The sequence below is a fragment of the Babylonia areolata genome, chromosome 19, assembly GCF_041734735.1.
Source record: "Babylonia areolata isolate BAREFJ2019XMU chromosome 19, ASM4173473v1, whole genome shotgun sequence".
Classification (NCBI taxonomy): Eukaryota; Metazoa; Mollusca; class Gastropoda; order Neogastropoda; family Buccinidae; genus Babylonia; species Babylonia areolata.
The window spans coordinates 6402769-6409751 of NC_134894.1; the positions used below are offsets into that span (position 1 = coordinate 6402769).

General features: G+C 41.8%; 1 protein-coding gene across 1 annotated transcript in view; it reads left to right on the plus strand.

The window, feature by feature from the left end:
- The first annotated feature begins 6879 nt into the window (after nt 1–6879).
- LOC143293411 (ras-related protein Rac1-like) overlaps nt 6880–6983 on the plus strand; it is a 65862-nt gene continuing 65758 nt past the window's right edge. Inside the window, exon 1 of the mRNA XM_076604254.1 lies at nt 6880–6983. This exon is cut by the window's right edge and continues 1154 nt beyond it. The gene's annotated coding sequence lies outside the window, so the exon portion shown is untranslated.

Sequence of the window (6983 nt, forward strand, 5' to 3'; positions counted from 1 at the left end):
TTATTATCATTATCATTGTTATCATCATCCTCATTATTATTATTATTATTTTATCATTATTATCACCATCATCGTCAGTATTAGTAGTTATAGTAGCTACAGTAGTAGTAGTAGGAGGAGGAGGAGGAGGAGGAGGAGTAGCGACAGTATTGGTAGTAATATATGGAAGAAACTAAGGGGACCGTATAATAGTTTTTCACCATCAGACAGTTCAAACTCGTAATTGTATTGTATTGTATTGTGTTCTGTTCTGCTCTGTTGTTGGTGTTGTGTTGTGTTGTGTTGTGTTGTGTTGTGTTGTGTTGTGATGCATTTGTTAGTTGGTTGGTTGCTTTTTTTCATTGTCTGTTTATACAAGTTGCTGATTTTATGCTCCAACTAAGTCAAAACAGACAATATGCATATGGTTCATATTTGCTATAACAGCATCAACAGGTAAAGAAGGTATGCGCTCGCACCAGCAAATTAAATGTACGCGTGTTCGCGTGACCTGTAAGATAAAATAAATTCTTATTGCTCATTCTGCATTAACCCCATTACTGCTGCTGACAAGTATGCTTGTCAGTGAATATTGTCACTTCAGTGAGGTAAGACTGATCTTACAGGTAATGATGTCAGTCACCTTTCAGCATATGGATCTTCCTCTTCTTGAAAACACATCACGTTTTTGTTCAGAAAAAAAAAAAATCAATAGCACGTCTTAAAACTACAGAAAAAAATAGAAGAAGTTGCGCTTCAGATTCTTGCGACGCTGATGTTATTCCACTAAAGAACAGCAGGCAAGGGGTTTAGTCTAAAGGCATTACTGAACAGAAGGTAATGATAATGGTATTTATATAGCGCTGAATCTTGTGCAGAGACAAATCATAGAGCTTTCGAACCAGTCATTCACACGCATGCATAACTCTAAAACTGGAGAAACTGTAATAAGGAATAGGCAGGGAAGGGAGGCTATTTTGGGAAGAGGTGGGTTTTAAGGCCAGACTTGAAAGAGCTGAGTGTGGAGACTTGACGAAGCGAAAGAGGACGTTCGTTCAAACTGCAAGGTCCAGAGACAGAGAAAAAAACGGCGGCATTGTAAAAAATCTCCCTGAAACTCGGGCAGCTACTGTTCTTAGGGAAGACATGTTTGTCCTTCTAGTGTGTAGTTCTTTACCTTGGGAGGGCATCGACAGGTTGAGAATCCTGATTATATTATGACCAGCGCTGCTACAGTGGTCGGACCATACTGGTGTTTTCATTTTCACAGTAGCCTGATTGCAATTTGGATTTGGTTCTTTACGGGTTGTTGTTGTTATTATTATTATTACAAGGCCTGGCCGGTGGTGTAGGCCAGGCATCTGCTCTTTGTTTTTAATTTCATTTGTAAATAAAACAGCATATTGCTTTGCGTATAAAGGTAAGGACGTACGCTTTGACAAATTCTTGAAACCGACTTTTTTTTTTCTCTCTCTCTCATCCTCTTCTTTTTCGACTCTGTTGGATTTCTCCTCCTTGTCCTCTTCCTTCATCACTATCATCATCTTCATCGTCATCATCATCTTCATCGTCATCATCATCATCACCTTCTTCTTCTTCTCCTCCTCCTCCTTCTCCTCCTCCTGATCGCCATCTTCTTCTTCTGCTTCTTCTTCTTCTTCTTCTCCTCCTCCTCCTCACCATCTTCTTCGTTTTCTTCTGTTCGTTCCTTTGCACACAGAAGCACACACGCACGCATGCATGCTCACATGCACACGCGCACGCACGCACGCGCGCATATTTACATTTAATATCAAAGTGAATAGGCGTTAACGAAAGAACACACACACACATTACTTTCACGGCCTTAAAACATTCCAAATCTTCCTTCTTCTCAAAAACAGGGAAATAACTGCCATCTCGATAGGTTTCTTAAACGTGCGCACGCATAAATTAGTGAGCACTCACCTGTTGACATAAATATGCCACAGTGTACTTCCAGCTACTAGTAGACGAAAGTATATTTCTACTTAGTGAGATAAGAACTCAAGATTCAAGACAGCGGTGGTGGGTTTGGAAAGCTAGGAATGTGTACGTTCGTGTTCTCTTTCTGTCTGTCTGTCTGTCTGTCTCTCTCTCTCTCTCTCTCTCTCTCTCTGTACCCCTCTCTCTGTCTTTGTCTGTCCCTCTGTCTGCCCCCCACCCCCCTTCTCTCACTCTCTCCCTCTATCTCGTATGGCATGAAACAATGTCTATCATCAAACACGTACGATGTGCAAGACTGAAAAGACTGGTTTATTTTCTTTTCACGGGTACAGAAATTCACTGTTCGACGAACGTACCAAATAAAAAGAAATACAAACAACTTAAGATGAGTAAGCTTTGAAAAACTGTGCAAATTAAATTAAAAAATGCGCGCACGCACACACACACACACACATGAATATACACACACACACGCGCGCGCGTCCGCACTGACGCACGCACGCACGCACACACACACACACTCTCTCTCTCTCTTATCATTGTTTGTGACTTGTATGTGACTTGTATTCGTAATCACGGACATGTTTGTACATATCTATGCTGAGAGTATCCCATTCCATTTTTGACTCACTTGTGTAAACAAAGTGAGTCTATGTTTTAACCCGGTGTTCGGTTGTCTGTGTGTGTCTGTGTGTCTGTGTGTCCGTGGTAAACTTTAACATTGACATTTTCTCTGCAAATACTTTGTCAGTTGACACCAAATTTGGCATAAAAATAGGAAAAATTCAGTTCTTTCCAGTTATCTTGCTTAAAACAATATTGCACCTCTGGGATGGGCACCAAAATAAAAAAAATAAAAAAGAAGCCTAATTATATGCAAACTGCATTTACTGTTATATTTATATTTTTTGTATTCTCTAAACCTGGCACTTTGACCTCTTATTCTGACACAACAACAAGAAGAGTCATTATTATCATTGTTTGTTCAAACAGGAACTTCTTTTGCTAAGCATGGAATTTTTATTTATTTTGCAAACGTTTTGGTGCAGTTAGTAAAAAAAGGAAATTACTCTGTAGTTAATGCTAGGGGACTTAATTTATCACAAGTGAGTCTTGAAGGCCTTGCCTCTCTTGTTTGTTTTGATTTTGATTACCTGGTTATCTTTTTTTTTTCATCATCATTACACAGAATCAAATCATAATTAATTTTCATCTTCTGTTCTTACCAATACTTGAAAGAAACTGTATTGGTTGGTAAGGCCCCCTTTTTTTTTCCTTCGAGTGTTCGTTCGTCATTCGTTTGATCAGGTTGTTTCTGTCTTTCTTGACTTAAATTTGGCCTTAGAATAATCACCCACTTTACATCAGACAAGCTGTCCATTTAGTAGACAAATACTGAAATATGGAAGTGTGGGGAGCCCATTTTCGATATACGCCTCATGTACAGACTTTTGTTTTCAATGGTTAGCCATAAGTAAAACAGGCATGCTGTTTTTATACGCGCCTACAATCATACATTTGCGTGCACATACACAAACACACACACACACACTAGCGCGAATACACGCGTGCACACACACACACACACACACACACACACACACACACACACACACACACACATATGATCGCGCACGAGCGCGCACACACACACACACACACACACACACACACACACACACACGTGTGTGCGTGTTTAGATTCAGTCTGGCACATGTTGTATATGTCACTTCCTGATTCTTCCTACGCGGAGCTACGCTGAAGTCGATGGTTTGCTGCCACTTCCACTTCCAGTGTTACACAAGCTGTGAACATCTTACGAGCACCAAGAAGCTTTTGATCAAACCCCTAACGGTCTCTTGCGCATTCAGCGTTCATAAAAACAGATTGAATCTTTTTTGCAATCTTCAGCGAAATGCAACGTCTCTAAGGCAAGGCGTAATATACTGATGGTGGTGGTGGTGGTGAAGGGGGGAGGAGTGGGTGGACATGTGAGTACACACGTGTGTGTGTGTTTGGGTATATGTACGTGTGCTTGTGCATGTAAATGTGTGTGCCAATGTGTGTTTGTGCGTTTGTGTACGTGCGCTTGTGTGTGTGTGTGTGTGTGTGTGTGTGTGTGTGTGTGTGTGTGTGTGTTAATATGTGAGGGTCGTGCCAGAATTCACGTAAAGCGTGTTTTCATAGCATTCCGTCTCACAGAAGCATGACATTTAATGTCCCGTATAAACGTAAGATCATCATGCATAGCTCCCAGGAGCTTAACCCTCCCCTATTCCCCACACTTAGTTGCTAAAAGGAAGAGTTGGGATGGTGGCGGACAACATTGCGGGAGGATGGTGGGGTGGGTGGAATGGGGGGAGGGTGAGGGTTGGGCGGTTGTCGGTTCTGAGTTTATGAGAAATTTGAATAACAACTTGTGGCGTGTATTCAGGTCGTGGTGGATCCAGACAATTCTTTGCCTTCTGAATTTCCCTTGATAGTACGTAAGTTACATTACAGAATCTGGAGTCTTTTGTTTGTGGTTTTCTTTTACTCTCTCTCTCTCTCTCGCTCGCTCCCTCTCTCCCTCTGTGTGTGTGTGTGTGAGAGAGAGAGAGAGAGAGTGTGTGTGTGTGTGTGTGTCTGTCTGTCTGTGCGTGTGTTTGTGTGTGTGTGTGTGTGTGTGTGTGTGTGTGTGTGTTTGGTTTTCTTTTCTTCTTTGTGTTTCACCTGCCATCACTCTCTCTCTCTTCTCTCGCCCTCTCTCTCAATTTACCTATCCATCTATCTCTCTCTCTTTCTAAGTTCATCTGCTTATCTATCTATCTATCTATCTATCTATCTGTCCCTCTCTTTCTATATTCATCTGCCTATCTATCTTATCTATCTCCCCCCCCCCCCCTCTCTCTACCTCTCTCTCTTATTCTCCCTTTCTCTAAACCTCTGGAGGTGACATCTGACCACAGACAATGACGCCGGGAATCTATTCCTTGCCATCCACTTCCTGCTTCTTGCCGCCTAGCATTGTGCTTCGCTTCTGTCTGCCCTCGGTCATCACTGAGACGTTGTGAGACTGTGTCATTGTCTGTGTCTCTCTGTCCTGTCTGTCTGTATTGTCCGTCTGTCTGTTAGTTTGTCTGTCTGTCCGTCTGTCTGTCTGTCTGTCTGTTTCTGTCTCCGTCTCTGTCTGTGCATCTGTCTCTTTCTGTGTCTGTGTGTGTTCGTCCGTCCGTCTATCTTCTGTCTCTGTGCCTGTCTCTCTCTCTCTCTCTCTCTCTCTCTCTCTCTCTCACACACACACACACACACACACACACACAAACACACAGAGCGTGTAACAGGGGAGGGTGTATGGATGGAGGGTGACGGTGGTGCTTTGTGGGGGGGGGGGGGGAAAGGGAGGTAAGGCAGAGGGTGAGCCGGGAGTAATGTTCCTCTGCGGGATTGTCTGTCCTGTCCATAATTTGATTATGTCGATGTTACAAGACAAGGAGGAGGAGGAGGAAGGAGGGGGAGGGGGAACATTGAGGGGTGGGGGGCGCGGGCGGCGGGGGAAGGCTCGGGGGAGGGGGGGGCTGGTCGGTAGAAAACAGGAGACTGAGGAAGAGGACGGGGATGGTTTTTTGTTTGTTGTTGTTTTTTTGGTGTTTTTGTTTTTTTGTTTTTTTGTTGTTGTTGTTTTGAGAATGTGGGGTATATCATTATTGATTGTGCTCGTCATTGCTATACAGTATCTGATAGTATTTGCTCTTGCGTGAATCTTTGCGGAAGGAGTTTGTTTATCTTGACAAAAAAAAACGTATGTAAGGTGAATAAATGAAATAATATATATATATATATATATATATATATATATATATATATATATATATATATATATATATATATATAGAGAGAGAGAGAGAGAGAGAGAGAGAGAGAGAGAGGGAGAGAGAAGAAGAAGAAGAATGACAGATTATTAAAAACAAAACAAAAAAGCAAACCATAAATGATATGTTGTTCTTGCCGGTTGGTTAATGGACCGTAAGAAATTCGCTTATCTTGAAACGAACGAATTGATAAATACATAGACGAAACAATAGGATATTAAAAAAAAAAATTAATATCAATTGATCAGTAAATAAATAAACGACGCATGTTATAATTTCAATAATGCGTATTTGTTGATTTTATGTTTCATTCCTTCTTTACCTTCTTCTTTCTAATTTAATTTTCTTTTTTGTCATTTGCTAATATGTCAGTATGATAAATCACTTGCAAGCTACACAGATTATGTTTGGTTCCATATTCTACGGCTATGTCTCCACCTCTGTTATGTTATACAGCAAAGCTACATTTGATAGTGTTTGGTTTCGTGTTGCTACACTATGATGCTTTGACCTGAGTTATAGTCTCTTTTTTTATACAATAATCATACAGTAGGCCTACATGAAGACTCCGCAAAAGAGCGAATTCTGAATTTTCCAAGTTTCACAACACACACACACACACACACACACACACACACACACACACACACACACACACACACACACACACACACACACACACAATCAGAGAGAGAGAGAGAGGCTTACATTATATTCTAAATTTCACTGATACAGATACACGCAAACAGAGATAGCAAACACACACACACACACACACACACACACACACACACACACCACCACCACCACCACCACCACCAACAACAACAACAACACACACCACCTCACCACCCCCACCACCCCCCCCCCCCCACACACACACACACATAAAACACGCGTTCAGATTTGGGTTGACATGTTCTGCATACGAACTCAACAACATCGTAAAACTGCACACAACCTATCCACCAACCACCCCAACAGTCAGAGCTGCTAGCCTGTGGCGTGGCGTGATCTCCCTTGCGTGGTTTGCAACCTTTTTCATTCACGCGCTCAGCAAGGAACGATACTGCTTGTGCGGGAAAAAAAAAAAAAACAAAAAAAAAAACACCACCCACAGTTCTCTCTCTTTCACCCTCTCTCTCTAGGTGAAAACTTCCATGCCACAGAAGTGAAGGAGACAGATCG